The 20,107-nt window shown below is 43.8% G+C and overlaps 1 pseudogene; it reads left to right on the top strand.

The window, feature by feature from the left end:
* The first annotated feature begins 1,048 nt into the window (after nucleotides 1-1,048).
* Nucleotides 1,049-1,190, top strand: LOC115068465 (annotated as a pseudogene).
* Nucleotides 1,191-20,107: the final 18,917 nt, after the last annotated feature.

The following is a 20,107-nucleotide window of genomic DNA, read 5'->3' as shown; positions in this document are numbered from 1 at the left end:
TTTTGCATTTTGGTGTGTTGGGTCCTCGGTGGTCTTTTTGGGGTCCAGTGGATGAGGTACAACAAAAATAGCAAAAAAAAAATAGTCCCTCTGAGTCCTTTTTGACCAGGCCAGGTGTGGGCTTCTTTCTTTGTCCTGGTAGAATCCGGTTTAAGCAAGAATCTTCCTGAGTCTATTTACTGACATTCCTCCCCCTTTGGTTTCTGATCATCATTAGCATATTACCACCCTGGTGACTCTTCAGTAGGAATTCTGTTGAGTGGGTCTGTTGATTCCCTTTCCCTTGAAGTTTCCTTTAGCCTTCTCCCCTGATCAGTGCCCACCCTGGTCCCCAGCTGCTTATGCTGCCTTCAGTCCAAGCTCTCTTCTCCACTCCACAGCAAGACCCCCTTTGCTGGGGCTCCTGTTCGGACCACCATGAATGAAGCCTGCTTTTCTGTCTTTAGCAAGTGTCATGGCTAACTTTTTTTTTCAACAGTACTGTGCCCCAAAGACTGAAGAAGGGGCACTGGCCTGAAGAAAACAGCTCCCGCGCTATTTGTGCTACATTTGTGAGCTCTGCATCTGGCTGCTAAGAAGCTCTGAATAGATGTCAAGTGCCACTGAGATGGTGATGGTTGTGACAAGAACTGGAAGGAGCAGGAGCCACTCTGCCTCATGTGAGAGTGGCCACTAGCTGCATCAGGTGACATTCCAGTATGCCCTGGCATAGGGCTTGATCTGTAGCAGAAAAAGTTTTGGGGTTTGGGGTTCAAGGCCTCTGGCCTCAAGGTTCAAGTTCCTCTGTCTTCTGAGGTCATTGCAAACATGTGGTGTACTTATATACATGCAGGCAAAACACTCGACACATAAAAAAATAAAAATAAGCCGGGCGTGGTGGCGCACGCCTTTAATCCCAGCACTTGGGAGGCAGAGGCAGGCGGATCTCTGTGAGTTCGAGGCCAGCCTGGTCCTCATAGTTCCAGGACTGCTGAGGCTACAGGGAGACCCTGTTTCAAAAAGACAAAAATAAATAAATAAATAAATAAAATAAAAATAAAAATAATGAAAATTTAAAAAGAAGGGGATTTTCCCAGGGTGAGTCTCATCCATTGCATTCTGGATGTGCTGGTGCCTGTGATTTCCCCAAATGTGGGAAACTCAAATGTGTCATTTGTGGTAGCAGGGGACTGCATTTGAACTTTTCTGTATATAAAAAAAATTCTCTTTATTTGTGTGTGTGTGTGTGTGTGTGTGTGTGTGTGTGTGTGCCACAATGCATGTGTGGAGGTCAGAGAACAACTTCCTTCTACAACTTGGGTCTTAGGTATTAAACTCAGCTTGGCAGGCTTGGTGGCAGGTGCCTTTACCCTCTGAGTCATCTCACCAGTCCGGATTGTTCTTTTGGGTAAGAGATATTTTAGAAAAGTTGAGTTATTAATGCCATAGACAGTGTGAAAGAAAGTTCCCAGAAAGAACTCCTGCATCTTGGACTGTATTTCCTGAAAGGCTGACCAACTGATTAGCACTCCAGAGACTGTGGAGAGTCTGGAATGTTGCCAATCTGGAGCCTATTCACAAATCATCTGGGGATATGTTTAACCCAATAAATAGCCACACCTTGTCTACCTACCTCTGTTTCTGAATTAATGTTCTTGTGACTAATAAAATGTATTAGCTTAGACTACCAGGTCTCATCAATCAAAAAGCCGCATGTCATCAGATAGTATCCGAGACCTATAGTAATACCCCCCTCGCCCCACCCCCGTCCCCGTCCCCGCATTGCTGTGACCTGCCTACTGAATGTATCCACCAGTGTATTTGAAAGGTGTCTTGATTTATGACTTTTCTTTGTTCTGTTACTATAAGAACGTAACTGTTACCATGCCAGAACATGGAATTTGAGGTAACCTGAATCTCTGTTTCCGGGCCATGGTCACTCACATTTGGCTCCAGAATAAACTAGACCCTTTGAGGTGAGAGTTATGCTTTTGTGTTGACAGACAGACAGCCCCATGAGGAGGCTCTGAAGAGAGTTCAGGCCCCTGAGGCAGAGTGGGAGGCCCTTCTGATATGTGTCAGAGGAAGGGGGAAAGTCCTATGGTACGTGATTGATGGGTAGCCAACAGTACATGCTTGTATATGTATGCTATCTCTGAATTAGCTATGAGGATGGGGAGGGCAAGAATCTAGAAGTACTTTAGTTCTGGAAACCTAATTACTTTAGTTTCAGGAATTGTCAGAGTTCATCCAGAGTGGAGGAACTTTACAAAACGGCAAGGCCTTGGCTGACAGGCAGAGCTTCCTTCTGTTTCACATGGAGATAATGAAGTCAGTGATGACTCTGGGAAGGAAGGAGATCACCCATCAAAGGCCAGAGTTGGGAAGGTGATTTTTCAAGTATGTGGTTGAGTTAAACTGTGAATTGATAGCTAGTGTTACAGTGCAAGGAGGAAAGAAAGGTTTTGGAAAAACATTTTCTTTTTTTTTTTTTTTTAGGACAGAAGAGGCTGTTGGATCCCCTGGACCTGGAGTTACGGACAGTTGTCAGCTGATATGTGGGAGCTAGGATTCGAACCCGGGTCTTCTGCAAGAACAACCAGTGTTCTTAACCACTGAGCCCTCTCTCCAGCCCCAGGAAAAATATTTTCTAGAAGTCAGAAGCTTGACCTTAGCCTGAGGGTGCTTGCCTCCTTTCCTCCAAGGGAGGAACTCTGCAGACTGTGGCTAGCAAACACCTAGTAGAAGGGTGGGAAAACCTGAGACCATGTGCCATGCACAACCTTGACACACATACTGTATCACCTGCACTCGTGTGTAAGGGTTACAGTACAGGGAAATGGAGGCTCAGGGCACTACTGAGGCTATTGAGCTGATAGAAGGCAGGAAGCCTGGCCTCCCTTTGTGCCTCAATTGGCTCACAGAGGGATGCTCTCCTATCATTGCCACCTTGGCTCTCAAAATAATCCAGTACATAGCCAAGGCATGTGATGTTCCTAGGAATAGCTAAGTGTGCAGCCCTGACAAGGGTTGAGGGGGAGAGGGAACAAAACCTCAGGGCGGGTCTTCTGCCTCTGAGTCTTCCATGTATGATTTAATGACCCAGAATGCTTTCCTGGGAAACTTTGTGGAAATCTTCCATCCCAGCCTGGGGAGGGACAGGGAGTGGCAGCACTCTGTTCAGCATGTAGATGGGTTGTTGTTCTTGCTGTGGCAACAAAGTGTAACATTTTTCTCTTTCATCAGCTGCCAACTAGCTAATAGTCCTTTAGGAGGGGTCTCTCAGGAGGGGCAGGGCACACTGCAGAGCCCTCCCCTAGCTCCTTGCCTACCTACCTGCTGCTGTGTGCAGGGAACACAGGCCCATGAGGGCCATCTTCAATGCATCCATCATCTCCTCACTCAGCTCATTTTGTTGCTTTCCAAACCCCTCATGGACAGTTCAATTAAAATCTTGGAAGAAATCTGGGTTCTGTACATTGTTCTCAAGGGAGTGACTAAACACTGAATACAGTGAAATGAAAGGTGAGGCAAAGTTTTGCTCGGGTTAAGATAATAAGAATGTGAGGCATGTTCCTTGTATGGGGTGGGGGGCATATGTCTTAGTAGTCGTCATTAAGGAAACAGAAATGCTTTATCAAATAAAATGAAACCCTAGCACTTGTCTTCAAATAGAATGTGAAAAGAGGCCGGGAATGTTTGTCTTCCAAAACATCCTCTATATCTCTCTCATAACACATTTCACTTCCTACAAGTTGTTCATAAGTAGGTTGAATATCCAGTTGCTGCCTATAGATTATACATTGTTCTATATCCCTTTGATTGACAATTTGCAGTGGTTTATGTTCAGTAGGTGCTCAATAAAGGATGTGCTACTGGGGCTGGGAGGACAGCTCAGTGGGTAAAAATGTTTACTACAGAAGTGTGAGGACCTGAGTTTGAATCTCCAGAACCCACATAACAGGCAGGTGCGTAGTGCTGTAATATTAAGGAAGATGCACGGAGAAACATCATGTAGTGATGGTTGAATTAGGAGTCTTTATTAATAACCAGCAGTCAGAGAGGGGGCTAATGCCCAAAAGAACCCTTGGCCCCACGTAGAAGCAGGGCAGGATTTATAAAGTGTAAAACCACAATTATGGCTGGGTGTGGTGGCACACGCCTTTAACCCAACATACACTAGGCAGAGGCAGGTGGATCTCTGCGAGATTGAGGCCAGCCTGGTCCACGTAGTGAATTCCAGTCCAGCTGAGGCTACAGGGAGATCCTGCCTCAATAAGATAAAAAACAAACAAACAAAAAACCAAAAAACCCCTATAATTACATCACGCCAGGGGCAAAGCCAATAACCATAATTACATCAGAAACAGATCAGATCATTATAGTTACATGAGACTAGACCAGGGACAGGTCAGAGGTTTTCAGTTAACAAAAAGTTTCAATAAGGAAAAAACAAGTTTCTCAGAATTGTAGGAACAACGGGCTCCATAGAGATGCAGGTATAGCTGGGAGGGAGGACATACTATCTGGACACTCTATCTGGCTACTTTTAAGTTTCCCAGTATTGTAGAAACAATGTACTCCCTGAAACTGCTTGCTTGAGATGTTCTGCCTGACTGGCTGTAATGGGAATGGTTAGGCAAAAACACAGTGTAAAGCAAAAGTCAGCTAGGGCAAGATGGAGTTAGTTTTGCCATTTCAGTGTGTCTGTAATCCCAGCGCTCCTACAGGGAGATGGGAGGTGGAGGTACAAGAATACCTGGAAGCTTTCAGGTCAGCTAGACTGGAAAAACAACAAAGAGACCCTGTCTCAAACAAGGTGGAAGGTGAGGATGAACACCTGAAGATTGTCCTCTGACCTCCAAATGCATTCCATGTGCACATGCATTTACACACACTAACACATGTGCACATGCACATATACAAAGGATGTGATACAATGTACAGGTAGGTGGGTGGAGGGATGAATGGATGGGTAGATAAGTGAATATCAGTAGATGTACAGATGGCCGATCCTGGATAATCAGGTTGGCACAGGTAAAGTTAGATCATGGATTGCTGAAGGAAGGGAAGAATGGAGTTGATGCTGCATGTCTGCACTGGACACTATCTGGCACTTCATAAACTTCAGGTAATCCTCACATGGATGCAGGTAGGTAGGTTTATTTTCTCATTTCAAGATGTTAAAATTAATTCTTTTTTTTTTTTTTTTTTTTTTTTGAAGTAGGGTCTCCCTGTAGCCCCAGCTGGCCTGGAACTCACTATGTAGACCAGGCTGGCCTTGAACTCACAGAGATCCGCCTGCCTCTGCCTCCCAAGTGCTGGGACTACAGGTGTACGCCACCACGCCTGGCTAAAACTAATTCTTTAGAGAGCTTAGGAATTGCCTAGTGGGACTCTCATCTAGGTCAATGTGAATGAAAGTACTTGGCACTATATAAACGTCAAGCAGGTACAGAGTAAACAACAAAAGAATGTTCTTACCCACAAGTGTTGGCTCAGAAATTGCAGGTGCAGGATTACAGCAAAGCAGACTTAGCCACAACTGAGGGTCTGCTGTGGGGGGTGAGGAAGAGTTGGTTTCAGCAGGAACTGGGTGACTCAGGAAGCCCATTCCCCACCTCAGTGTGAGAAGGCTCTGAGGATAGTATACTGAACCCTCAGCAGAGCTTTCTAGAATACTGTGTACTGGGGTCCAGACTATCACTCACTGGCCCTGACCCCAGGCTTGTCCCCATGGGCTGCAGACTATACCCTCTCTGTTTATGCCAGAATGTAGAATTGAGAGGAGGTGTCACCTGGGTGGGCAGAAGAGAGGAGAGGACTTCCGAGGAAAAGAGAGAAGAGGACGACTCACTACCAGAGCTGGCACTGCTTAGAACCGATGTCCGCCAGGTCTGGTTTCAAGTGAAGCCACCACCAGGATGACAGCTCTGTAAGGCTGGTGGGTACAGGAAATTGGAGCTCAGGGTGTGGATGTACTTCTGGTGTGGCTGCTTTGGTATCCTGATTCCAAAGCCTCGTCCCACCCTGGCTATGGGTCTGTCTCTCATAGAGGCCTTATCAAGGTAAGGCACTCACTGGCAGGTCCTGCCCCATAGAAGGAGCCACCATTAACTGCTCTGTCTTCTTTGAGGCAGTGTTTTTCACAAACTGTGGATGGTTTTGCCTTAGTTTCCTCACTGGCCAACCCTTACCAGAATGTCTTCTGCTCACCTTCTCCAGGTACTAGTGAAGCCTACTTTTCATGTGTCTATGTGTAGTTTATGTGTACGTACATATTCACGTGTGTATGGGTGCAGGTACACTTGTGTGTGCATGCATATGGAAGCCAGAGGTTGACACTGGGTACCTTCCTCAACTGCTCTCCCATTATTTATTTATTTATTATTTATTTATTTATTTATTTATTTATTTATTTATTTATTTATTTATTTATTCATTCATTCAGAGACATAGTCTCTTACTGAACCCGGAGCTAACTGATTTGGCTAGACTGATTTGCCAGCAAGCCTGAAGGGTACCCCTGTTTCCACCTCCCTGGTGCTGAGATTGCAAGGGGTGTCTGGCTTTTTATGTGGGAGTTGGGGGTCTGAACTAAGGTTCTCATGCTTGCACAGCAAGCAGTTTACTGACTGAGCCATCTCCCCAGCTCCCCACCACCACCATTTCTTTGATCATGTTATGAATAGCTTTCCATAAGGATTCTGTTGTCAATCATTTGCATTATAGGATAACTTAACCTCTCCAAACATTGATACTTTAAATCATCTGTAAAAATAAGTTTCTGTTATCAAAACAATCGCCCCCCTCCCCCCCAAAAAAAACAAAGCCAAACTCAGAATTCCTCATTTCTATTCACATGGCTTCCAATAATTGACACTGTTTTTACATAAGCCATCTTTGGGGAATGACTTAGTATAGCCCTGTTTTGCTTAAGGGAAGTTCCTTTGCTTTGGTGACAGACTCTGACAGTCCAGGCAGTACTGAAATATATTTGTTTAAGTTTCTTGGGCTTTGGAGAGGATGTTTGGGTCCCAAAACACATCCCCAAGATGGAGGATATTGACTGCCTCTTCCCATGAACCAGGGAGATGGACCTTGGAATTCTGTGGAGACACAGGCACTTTTCAGACAGCCTGGAGATCAACAGAGTGACCTCATTCTTGCTGATCCTCATTTACCTTTATCTGCAGAGTAAAGTAAATTCCCATTTATTTGCTCCCCTGTGCCCCTGCACTGCACAGGGAGTACCTAAGTTGAAGGGAGTGGTTGCATGAAGTTCTGTTTTGAGCCTTCCTACAACTCCTAGGACTAGGCTTTTATTTAGCCGTGTGTGTGTGTGTGTGTGTGTGTGTGTGTGTGTGTGTGTTTGGGCCAATGTTTTCATATGTATAAGTATACATCCCCCTTTCATCTATCTATAATCCCAGGTCTGGGACAGCTGTAGTGGGAGGGGCTCCCATTATACAAAGTCATGTTCAAAGTGCGTGGACTTTCACTGGCATAAAGTCACAGGGTGGCCTAATGCTCTTGCTGTGGGGTGTGGAGTGACAGGTACCCAAGGTAACAAGCAGCTGGAGACTGTCCCTGGGGACAAGGGAGAAAAGGCCAGTTGTTGGTGGAGGAGATCATAGTGGAGCTTGGGGGTCGGAGCAGAACATCTGCTTCACCACTCAGTCCCAAGGTCGCCCCTGAGTGCAGGCTTTCTGAGTTTAGAGATTTCTCTGGACTAGTGGTATGTCCCAGAGCTTTCTTTAAGGACAGAAACATTGTATACCTGTGCTGACCAGTGTCTCATTACTGTGACAAAATACCTGACTTAAGCTACTTAAGGAAGAAAGGGATTCTTTTGGCGTATGGTTTGAGGGTACAGTACCTCATGGTAGGGAAGGTGTGGCATTGAGAGGGGCTGTTGCTGTGGCAGCAGGAGTCACATCGTGCCCACAGTGAGGAAGCAGAGAGATAAATGCTCCCTTTGCTTCCTGCTTCTTATTCAGTCTCAGACCCCAGCCCATGGGATGCTGCTACCTACCTTGGTGAGTCTTCCTCTTCTGTTGAACCTCTTTGGAGAGCTTTTACAGATGTGCCCAAAGGTATGTCTCCTAGGCTATTCCAAGTCCAGTCAAGATCAACCATCAATCACATGGTGGTTGTCCACAACATCAGCTACTGAGTACTTGTGTCTAGTGCATATGAAAATTGGACATTTAAAAAGACTTGTATCATATTTATTTATTGTGTGTGTATATGTATATGTGTATGGGTACATGCATGCCATAGTATGTATGTGGAGGTCAGAGGACAACTTGAAGGAATTGGTTGTCCATATGGACTTCAGAAATCAAACTAAGGTCTTAAGCATTGGTGGCGAGTATCTTTTCCCATTGAATTATCTTGGTGGCCAAAGATTAGAAATTTAATTTAAATCAATGTAAATGTCATATCTGTGTGTAGCTAGTATGACCTTAATGGACAAGCAAGGGTCTAGATAACAGTACTCTACATGGCCTCAAGGACACAGAAACTAATGAAGAGTAAAAACTTGAAGCTTGTGATGCTCTCTGTGTGTTTTGAGACTGCATCCTCAGCAGGAAGCTGTTCTGTCCTCAGCAGGGATGTTTCCTTCCATCCTGCATCCAGGTGGCTGGTCCTGTCGACCCAGTTCACAGAGACAGAACTAGAACAAATTGTTCAAGCTAGGCAGGCACATGGCAGATGTTTGCTGCATAAGGTTCTTGATGGGAATCCCTGTAGGCCCCTTACATTTTTCCCTTCTTCCCTTGGCCATCAGAACTTCAGGGTGGTGGAGACCAAAGGCCAGCTCCTCATTTTGCTGTTACGGAAAAGGAACCTGAGTGATGGGAGAGATCAGCTGCAATCATCCAGAGAGGCAGAGCTATGGCAGAAGAGGAGGCACCTGTTGTCAGCTGCTCAAGCTTTCTTTAGTGATTCTTCAAACACCCCTCTGTGAACATCTCCCTCAAAATGGAGTGGAACACTCCCAAGAGTGGACTAGAGTAGGATATGAGGTGCAGTTCCAGTTCCCCTGGAGGCTATTTTATCTTATTTTGTCTTTTTGAGACCGAGTCTCCCTATTGCCCCAGCTGGCCTGGAATTCACAATGTAGATCAGGCTGGCCTTGAACTCAGAGATCCACCTGCCTCTGCCTCCCAAGTGCTAGGATTAAAGGCGTGTGCCACAACACCTGGTTCATTTCATCTTATTTTAAAAGATTTATTTTTATGTGTATGTATGTGTATTCACACATGTGTGTGCACATCTGCAGAGGCCAGAAGAGGGGATCCCCTGGAGTTGGAGTTGCAGGTGGTTGTGAGCTGCCCATCATGGGTGCTTAGTGTATCATTTTATAATTACTGCCTCTGAATTCTGGTTTGCATTGCTGAGGCAGGAAGTCTAAAAACTACATTTCCCAGAATCCCTTGCCATTTTCCTTCCAGTTAGGTTTGTCTTTGGGACACAGTTGCTAGGAGAGGGGATGGTGACAGGACAGATGTTGGGTCTGGATCTGAATCATACTAATAATAGCAAAGAGCTGCAAGCCCAGCCTTACCATGAGCCTTTGGAGATACCACTGCAGCTGCATAATGTCCCCTCAGCGGCCAGAACGGGAGCCACTCTCAGTAGGTCCATGGCTAGTTTTCAGGTCCTCTTGCAGCCGTATTAGGTCACATGACAAAGTTCTGGCCGATGGAGAGAGAATGAAATCAATGTGTGTTGTCTTGGGGCCATGGCCTTGAAGGGAGGGATGTGTCTAGACCTTTCCTTGCCCTTTTCCATTTCTGGAATGTGGATGACGATCGTGAATCATCTTAGACCATAGAACTTGACAATGCTGTGAGCAATGCTGGGGCAATAGCAGATGTGGTAGTCTGATGCCGAGGGGCTCCAAACTGAATAGATCAAGTTGTGGCTCCTACAGCTGAGAAACGAAGTTATCTGCTGTGGCCAAGATTTGCAGCCCCATTCCCAGGCTCACAGGAACCTCTAATTGAGGCCGCTTGCTAAGATGCTTTTCTTTCTCTCTTTCCTTTCTTTCTTTCCTTTTCTTCTTTCTTTCTTTCTTTCTTTCTTTCTTTCTTTCTTTCTTTCTTTCTTTCTTTCTTTCTTTCTTTCTTTCTTCTCTTTCCTTCTTTCTTTCTTTCATTCATATTTTATTTATTTTTATTTTATGTGTATGAGTGTACTGCCTGTATGAGTGTAAATGCACTTGTGTTGTGCAAAGCCCACAGAGGTCAGAAGAGGGCATCAGATCCCCTGGAACTGGAGTTATGGACTGTTAAGGAACCAAACCTGGGTTCTCTGCAAAAGCAGCCAGTGCTCTTAACTGCTGAGCCAGCCCCCTGAGTGCTGGGGCCTAAAGGTGTGCACCAACACACTCAGCTCAGATGCTTTTTTTCAGTCCCTGTTTAACTTACTCTGGAAACCCCTGTGGCATCTCTGATGCCCCCTTCCTCAATCGGCTTAGTCTTTTTCTTGCATCTGCCCTTTAAAGTGTTAGTTATGATCTTCTTTTTGAAAGAAAGTCTCATGTACCCCAGGCTGGCCTTGAACTCCCTATGTAGATGAGGATGACCTGATCCTCCTGCCTCTACCTCCCAAGTGCTGGGATTGCAGGCCTGTGCCACCATGCATGACCTTGATTCTCTTTTTCTCTCTTTCCACTCTGTTGGGCTAGGTGACTCCATTCTCCACACCCGGCTTCTCCCTCACTAAACTCATCCTTCCCGTTCAAGCCTGTTTATCCTCCAGGATTCCCAGGCTCAGTGGATCCCCAACTGTCCACTCTGCTACTGAGCCTGAAATCTGGAGCCATCCTAATTTTCCTCTTAGACTTAAAAAAATTATTTGTGGGCTGGAGAAATGGCTCAACAGTTAAGAGCACTGGCTGCCCTTACAGGGGACCCAAAGTTTGATTCCCAGCACCCACATGGTGGCTGTTAAAAGCCCCTTTCCCAGAAATACTGCGGGCTAGCTTCAAACAGGCAAGACTTACAGGAGGCTCGTGAAACCAGTTCAGCAGCTTTGTCCAGCATTAAAACAAAAAGCAGAAAGTGGTATAGTGTTTAACCTGCACAGGGCTTTTTGATGAAAGTTCTTATTCCATTTTATCATAGGATGTCAGGAAAGCCCCTGGTGTGGACAGAAGATGGGAGAGGCTCATGCATTTGGGTGGTGGTGGCCAACAGGAGTTCAGGGTTCTGGAGATTGTGCATAGATTTTTGATGGGTGGGACCAGGATAGGTGGGTGGAGCCAGGATGGGTGTGGCATGGATTACTAATCATCTTTTGGGCACACGGAAGGAAATCTATGATGCTGGTCATGAGAACTGGCTAGGCAGTTTAGGGTAAAAAGACCTCAAAGGAAAGTGACCAATTTCTTTTTTGGATAAAAGCAGGAAATGTCTTTGGGTCTCTTGGCAATTTCATCCTTGCTGGAGGCCAGAGATTTCAGAAGTGTTTAAGCCAAAATGTCTCTAGTTCCACAATAGCCAGAGGCTGGAGATGCCAGAAGTAGGGAAGCCTGTTTCCTTCCTCTCTCTCACTGATAAGGGGTCTCACTATGCAGCCCTAGCTGGCCTAGAATTCACTATGTAGACCAGGTTGGCCTATAACTCACAGAGATCTCCTGCCTCTGCCTCCTGAGTGCTGGGATTAAAGGTGTGTGTCACACCCTACATTTCTTTATCTCTTTTCACCTGAAAGAGCTCTCCTTTCCAGGAAACCATACTGAAGACTGAAACTGCAGTGACCTGGACTCCTGGAATGGGAACTGGACTGATCAGCTTAAAACAGAAGAGCACATCAGATGCTAAAAGCTTTTGCAATGTGATGGTAATTAAGAACTTTGGAGCAGGAAAAGTCTGGAGGTAGAAATGGGGGAGGAGGCCAGGTATGGTGGGGCTCACGCCTTTAATCTCAGCCCTCTGGAGACAGAGGCAGGAAGATCTCTGAGTTCAAGACCAGCCTGGTCTACATAGTGAGTTCCAGGACAGCTGGGGCTACAGGGAGACCCTGTCTCAAAAAGACCAAAAAAAATAGAAATGGGGGAGGAGAACTGGAATTTTCCCTCACCCCTGCAGTTACCTGGGATAGAAGCTTTTGTTTTCCAAGGCTTTCACATTCCTGTAGCCTTTGTAGCCCTACATTACTTTACTTAATTACTATGTATATGCTTTGTACCTTTTGCTTGCATTCCTCACATATGAATATAAAAGCCCCCCAAAACTTGAACTAGGAGTCTGACTCCTTTTACAGAGTGATCTAAGGATCAGTCCCACAATCGTGCAATTAAACTCCCTCTCCTCACCTGACTTTGGCTTTTGGTCTCTGATTTTTTACCATAACAAGCTCATCCAACCTCCCTTCCTCCATCTGCCAAAGCCTCATTGACTCTAAGTTAGCAAGTCTCCATGGTCCCCTATTTATTGGGACTCTTCCTGCTATAAAGGAGCTTTGCCCTCTTCTCCTCTTAAGTTTCCACTTATGAAAATAAACTTTCTAAAACTCACCCACTGTGGTTTGTGATTTTCATTCTTTGAATTCAAGAGACAAGAACATGAATGACACCAGTTCAGGGCAGCTTTGATGGTTGTCAAGCTTCTGGGAGCTGAGCTCCCCAAGAAAGGCTCCGCTGTTCTCAGACACCTCAGTATTCCTGTACCACTGGAAGGGGGTGCGGAGAAGGAAGGGAACTTCAGTGGAGCCTGACTGTAATGTTGGAGTTGAGGGCTACTGTAAAGGAGAGGTTTTGCAGAAGCAATGGCTGGAAGGAACATCCTTTCCCTAAGGAAGCAAAGGAGCCACCTGGTCCCAGGTCCTCATGGAACACCTCTGGTAATGGGGACCCCTTCCCTCTATAGAGTGCTTTGTACTTCTGAGTTCCTAATCTCACTCCCAATGTTTCTGGGAAGTGGAACATGGGTCATCATTCCATTTCAGAGATGAAGAAACCAAGGAACTGAGCCACCTCCACGGCTGCCAGATCTAGATCCAGAATTCAGACCTCATTCCTTAAGAGGGTCATCCCATGTCTCTGTGAGTGAGTGCTGTGTGTATAGTGTGGGGTCAAGAATCACTGCACTTGTGGTCTCAATTACTTACTTTAATGAGGGACAGGTCTAAAGCCTTCCTTTACTGTACCAGTCACTGAAAAGAGCTGGTGTTAGGAAGCTGCCACACCATTGACTGATGCATTTCAGCACGTCCTGGCACACTGGGCTGTGGGAAGTCTGCAGCAAAGGGGAAAGAACATGAGAGGAATTCACTGGAGTCAGGGACATGCTGTCAGCTCCACCTGAGTGTCACGAGGTGCAGGCTCAGGGTCTGTACCTGCCTTCTAGACTATCCCACGCCTGTATATCCCCCCTGCCCCCAGGCTGTTCTATCTGCCCTAGTCTTTCAAGACTCCCTTTCTAGCCTTGATGGCCCGAGGAAACTTGTTCTAGTTACCTTGTTTGCAGCCTTTCCTGGACACTTAAATTCAGTTTTGTTCCTTAGAATGAGGTAACCTAAGAGGAAGGAGGAAAGGTTGAGCTGGAGTTTGCAAGACAATGGGAAGGATGAACATCAGTGCGTGGCGGGGGGGTAGGGTTGGAAGATGGTCCTGCCTTATGCACTTTTTACTAAATAACTCTGAAATGAAGGGTTTTTGTTTTTTTATAAGAACCATCTGCACAATTTTAAAGAAAAAAATCCTAGTTTTGCCTGGGCTCTGTGAATAAAAGTCCCCAGAAGAAAAAAAACAAAAAGCCAAAAAACCCTTCTGTCTTCAAATTGGACTTCCTTCTTGCAAGGCTGATCAACTGGTTAGAACTTCAATGACTGTGGAGAGTTTGGAATTTGCAGGTTCAGAGCCTAATTACCATTTGTGTCAGGCCATCTGTAGCCCCCTAAACAGCCACTCCTTGCTACCCCTGTTTCTGAGCCAACATCCTGTGACTAACAGATAGAAAAACCTCTTAGAATGTATTATCCTAGCAGACCACCTGGTCTCACCAATCATAAGGCTAAGAATGTCATCAGATAGCATCTGAGACCTATAGTAAAAACCCCTTGATTTGCTACGACCCGCCTACTGAATGTATCCACCAATGTATTTGAAAAGTGTCTTGATATATGACTTTCCTTTTTCTGTTACTATAAAAATGTAAGGCAACTGTTACCATGCTGGAACATGGTATTTGGGGAAACCTAAATCTGTGTTCCCAGGCCATGGTCATTCATATTTGGCTCTAGAATAAACCATCTCTTTATTCTTTAAGGTGAGAGCTGTTTATTTTATCCACAGTTCTTGGTGCCCAACGTGGGGCTACAAAAGAATGATCTACTTTTTACTGAAGAACTCAACTGGATTGGCACCAAGTATCAGCCAGGCTCCCTTGTAGCCCACCAACTGGCATTGTCTCCTTAAGTGGACATTGGTGAGTTCTTTCCTGGGGTCCAGACCTCCCTGGATTGGCTGACGGTCCATGGTTTATTCTGAGCTAAGGTTTTCAGGATCCTACTTGTTTAGATAATTGTTTAGTTGCTTGCTTTCAGACTGTTTGCCAATTCTGTTGCTTAGGAAGCATTTTGTTTCTGGGTACTTTGGTTTGTTTTCAGTATTGTTTGACTTCTAGATCTTTGAAGGCATTTTGTTTCTTCTTTGTGGTCTGTTGTGGTTTTATTTGTTTTGATTTATTTGACCTTTGTCTCCAGAAACTTCTTCAATACTTAAAATTGCATTTTTTTCCCCCTGTGATTTCTCCTGGCTTTTTGTAACCTTGCCACCTTTAGCTTAGGAATAGTAATGAGTGCCTGCTCATAAAGGTGCTGAAGACAAGAGGCACTGTTCCCTCCATTCTCACAGAGTGGAAATGTCAGGGGGGACTCCTCAGGATGAGTAATGGTCTCATAGGGAACCCATAAACATACCCTGTTCTTGGGTCAGAAGAACTTTATTAGCTCGCCTGGGAAGACATACATAAGTGTTGATCACCCAGTGTCTTGAGCACCCTCATGTTCCCAACAGCGTGCAAGATAAGCCCGAGATCCAGTGGGAGAAGATGGTCTCAGTGTGAAAGCTGAGAAAGTCTATCCCAGAAGCAGCACATACACCAGATCCAAAACACATACTCCCCAGCTAGCACAGAAAGGCTGCAATTTTTCAGGAGAAAATAAATTAGTGAATAAAATGGGAAAAATTTTTCCAAAAAGGAGGAAATGTTTGAAGATAAACTGCCATCTGGCACTCCAGCTGGCTTTATGTATAATAACTATGGACTTTTGACTTGCAAGTATTTGGAAAAGTGGGGAGATCTAACCAAAGATAACTTAGCTTTACAGTTCCTTCAATGGGGAACATTTGATGTTCCAAAATTGGTACATTTGTGTGTAAAACTAGAAGTCCGAGGCAATATAACAAAAGATAATGAATGGGTAGCCTTCTTTAATTGGAATTTAGAAGCATCTAAGAGAAGAAATAAAATTGCTAACCTACAAGAAATGAATAAGAGACTTTTAGAAAGAGTAGCAGAATTAAAGAAAGATATTGAAGGACAGGAAATTAATAAGAAAATCTTAGAGATTGTGTCAAAACTAAAGATAAAGCTGAAGGACTTAACTCTTCTCAACCCTCTGCCCCTACCCTTCTCTACCTTTGTCTCCTCTATCAGAAGATCTTCAACCCCCTCCTTGCTTACCACCCTCCCCTCCTACTCTTCTCCCTAGTGATGGAAAGGTATTACTTAGCATTTCTCAAAGGGACAGTAGTAACAATTCCCTAAGGGACTTTAGCAGCTTTGTAGAAAAACACAATTCTACACCAAAAGAAAGAATTATTATGGCCCCTTTTAAGATAAAACCCAGAGGAAGAAGGGACCCCGATATTAGTTATACTCCCTGGACAAGTGATTATGAGTTCCTTGACCCATCTCAGGACCCTCTAGGATTTGCTAAAGAAGTTCAGATCACTCTATTAACATATGAACCTGGGTTCTCTGATTTATACCAATTAATTCAATTATTGGCTTCAGGAGGGAAAGCAGAGGAATGGTTTTGCTTTGCAGAATGGAGGAACCCTTTCGAGGACTTTAATAAAATAGATGCTGATGCTAAAAATGCCTGCCGTGAGTTAGGAAACTGCCTCTGTGCTGTGATATCAAAATTATTCCCACAGATTATTGACTGGGCCAAAATACAGCAATGTAAGATAAGGCCTGGGGAAACTGTACCTGAATTCTATGTCAGATTTGTAAAAACTTAAAGAACACTCAGGAATTCCTCCCGAGAACTTTGAGGGTCATAAGAGTGATGCCTTACTGAATTCTGCATTCATGGAAGGGCTAGAAGAAGAGATGGCCACTTTAGTCAAATGAAATAATACAATGTGGGCCTCACTTTCCACAGATGCCCTTGTTACTTTAACAGACCAACTTGCCAGAGCTATTATTAAAAAGGAAAAGGACATCACTACCAAAGTTAGGAGCTTATAATTAAAACAGTAAGCTCCCAGGCAGGGAGACAGACCTACAAATTCTTTCCTTCTTGAAAAGGAAAAGGTAATTTGTAACTATTGCAAAAGGCCTGGCCATTTTAAAAGAGATTCCAAGAAACTAAAATGGGTGCTCTCCCAGAAAGAGCGGCAGGCCTCTAAGAGAGACCTTGAAAGAAAAACTAAGCAAGAATAGGGCTGCTCTGAGGGAATACAGAGAATTTTTCCTTTACTCCACACTGAAACCTTAAGAGAAATAGAGATAATTATTAAGGGAGAAGAAACAAAGGCCCTGGTAGATACTGGGGCTACTCTATCTGTTTTAAATCCCACCACATTTAAAAATATTTTATTTATTATTTTTATTTTTTAATTTTTTATGTACGAGTGTATTGCCTGCATGATGTGTGTACCCATTTCGTGCAATGCCGTAGAAGTCAGTAGAGGGTTTCGGATTCCCCTGGAACTGGAGTTAAGGATGGTTCGTAGCTGCCATGTGGGTGCTGGGAACCAAACTTGGGTCCTCTGCAAGAGCAGTCAGTGCTTTTAACTGCTGAGCCATTAAATCCTACCACATTTAAAAGCCTTCTCCCTCAGAGCAAAATTAGAATTCAAATGGTGGGAGTTTCTAACCTACCCATAACTGTCTTTAAGACAATTCCTATAAAATTCCAATTAAGAGAAACTGTGGGGTATCACACTTTTCTACTGGTAAATTGTGCCCCTATCCATTTGTTAGGATGTGACTTTTTAGAGACACAAAATGCTCATTATCTCCTTCTCCCAAAAGGGAGAAATTATCCTAAACTTAGGGAACAGCGAAAATTTCCAGTCGCCTATTTTCTACATGCCACTTACGAAGGAGTCAGAAAAGATCCCACAGGAGTTAAATGATAATTTCCTTTCTCAAGTACCAGAGGAACTGTGGGCAAATCCTCAGCAGACATAGGAAGAATAAGATCTGCTGCCTCAGTTGAAAGAACAATGGATAAAAGCAAACCCTTGCCAAATATAAAGCAATACCCTTTGAGACAGAAAGCCCTAATGGGAATCAAGCTCATCAGAGAAGAATATCAAGAAAAGGGGCTTATAATCCCTTGCACCAGCCCTTGTAATACTCCAATATTACATATAAGAAAAAATACCAAATGGGAGATGATGGAGATTTGTGCAAGACCTCCGGGCTGTAAATAAGATAGTCATCCCTCGACATGCAGTAGTCCTAATCCTCATGCATTGTTATCTAACATTTCTCTAAATACAGCCTGTCTTTCAGTAGTAGATCTTTGTAGTGCCTTTTTCAGCATCCCTGTTGCAGCAGATAGCCAATTTTGTTTACTTTTACATGGGAGGAAAGACAGTATATGTGGCCTGTGATGCCTCAGGGATTCTCAAATTCTTAAATCTGATTTACAAGACATACAATTCTTGTACAAATCTACTCTAATTCAATATGTGGATGACCTGCTCTTGTGCTCTCCCTCCTATGATGCCTGTCTTAAAGACACTACTACAGCAACTATCGAAGATAGTTCCCTTTACCAGGTGAATTGGAAGAGGATAAGCATGACTGCATTCAAATAACTGACATACTTTTTTCCTAGGAAAGACCTATTGGAAACACCTATCGAAAATGCAGAGTTGATCTTATTTACTGATGGTTCTTATTTGAGAGATGAACAAGGACATTTTCAGGCAGGCTATGTTGTTACCTCTGCTCTTGATATAATTGAAAGTGCTATTTTAAAACCTGGGATTAAATCTGCCCAAATGGCTGAACTCATAGCTTTAACTAGAGCATGTCATTTAGCAAAAAAAAATAAAAAAAATAAAAAACCAGCTAACGTCTATATAGACAGTCGCTATGCATTTGGAGTGGTGCATGACTATGGCATGCTGAGGAGACAGGATTTCTCACTTCCTCTGGCCAGCCTATTCGAAATAGTTAACAAATCTCAGCATTACTGGATGCTATCCATTTGCCCAAACAATTAGCCATCATTAAAATCCCAGGACATTCTTAAAACAAACAGAGGAAGCAAAAGGTAATAATTTGGCTGATAAAGCAGCAAAGAGAGCTGCCCTATTTGGAGCTGCATGTCCTGAGAGAATCTGTCCTGTTTGCTATGCCCACTCTATCTCTGACCTTCTCCTTCAGGCTCAACAGATAGCGCCACAGCAAGAAAAGGCAGCTGGCAACAAAGGGGCTGCAGTTTCAACTCCCAGAGCAATCTTTGGTTGGGTCCAAATAAGAAGCCCATAATACCCCTAAGTGTACAACTGCCTCTTCTGGAATATATCCATAATTTAACTCACTGGGCACTTGAAAAAATGATCTCTTGGGGTAAACAATATTTTTGGAAGCCCTCCCCAACAGTAGCTCACAAAGTATATTCAATATGTTCTAACTGCCCCCAAACACAATCCTGGTAAGCCACTTATGGGGCACAAGGACATTTTCCCCTACCAAATGAGCCATTTGAAACTTAGCAGTTAGACTTTATCCAAATGCCTCCAGCACAAGGATATAGATATATTTTGGTATTAATCTGCATGTTTTCCCATTGGGTTGAAGCTTTCCCTTGCCAAAAAGCCACTGCCTTAGCAGTAGGAATAATTCTTTTAGAATAATTCTTTTAGAAAGAATTATTCCTACTTGGGGCATCCCTGCTGAATTACATAGTGATCATGGAACTCATTTCACTGGGCAAGTGTTTAAATCTATCTGCAAAATTTGGCCTATTGTACAACATTTTCACTGTGCTTACCATCCTCAATCTTCTGGATTGGTTGAGTGAACAAATGGCACTATAAAGACCCAACTGGCTAAGTTAACTGAAGCCTTTGGCTTTTCTTGGCCAAAAGCCCTTCCATTAATTCTCCTAAATCTTAGCTCTACCCCCTTTGGAAAACATCAATTATCTCCTTTTGAAATAGCCACTGGATGCCCTATGAGAATGGATGAAGGAATATAGAACCACCTCTGTTAAAAGGAGATATTGTGCACTATTGTAAAGGACTTATAGAAATGCTAACTAAAAATTCAAAAGTGGTTGTAGAATCTTTCCACAGTGAGCTCCCGGGAGACGAAGAACTGAACAAATTAAAACCAGGTGATTTTGTCTATTGGAAAAGACACCACATCAAGGACTCCCTTCAACCCCATTGGAAAGGACCTTACCAGGTACTTTTAACTACTTCCTGTGCTGCAAAACTTCAGGGGGTCAACTCTTGGATCCATACTTCCCACCTCAAATGTGCATTGACTCCTCCTGAAGACACATCCACGTGGACTTCAGAAAGGCTAGATGATACCCACCTTTGATTATGTCACCAATCCAGAACCATAAGTAAATGAACTAAAACTCTAACATATATATGTTAAAATATATATTTGGGGGGAAGATTGCTTTAGTACAATTTCATAGATGATGAATTTAATGCTAACCTTTATAATTCTATACCCTTTAGTTAACCATGTTTTTGTTATGCCCACCTGTTTACCTAAAACTCCCATATTATTTGAAATAAGTGTTTATTCTTGGAAAGATTCAAACTTTTCACTATCTCCAGGACAGGACTCCCTCATTATTTGGTATAATTTGGATAAAGAAAAATTTCAGGTTTTGAACT

This window comes from Nannospalax galili, unplaced genomic scaffold (assembly GCF_000622305.1).
Source record: "Nannospalax galili isolate Female #2095 unplaced genomic scaffold, S.galili_v1.0 scaffold286, whole genome shotgun sequence".
Taxonomy (NCBI): domain Eukaryota; kingdom Metazoa; phylum Chordata; class Mammalia; order Rodentia; family Spalacidae; genus Nannospalax; species Nannospalax galili.
This window is presented reverse-complemented; position numbering and strand designations above follow the sequence as displayed.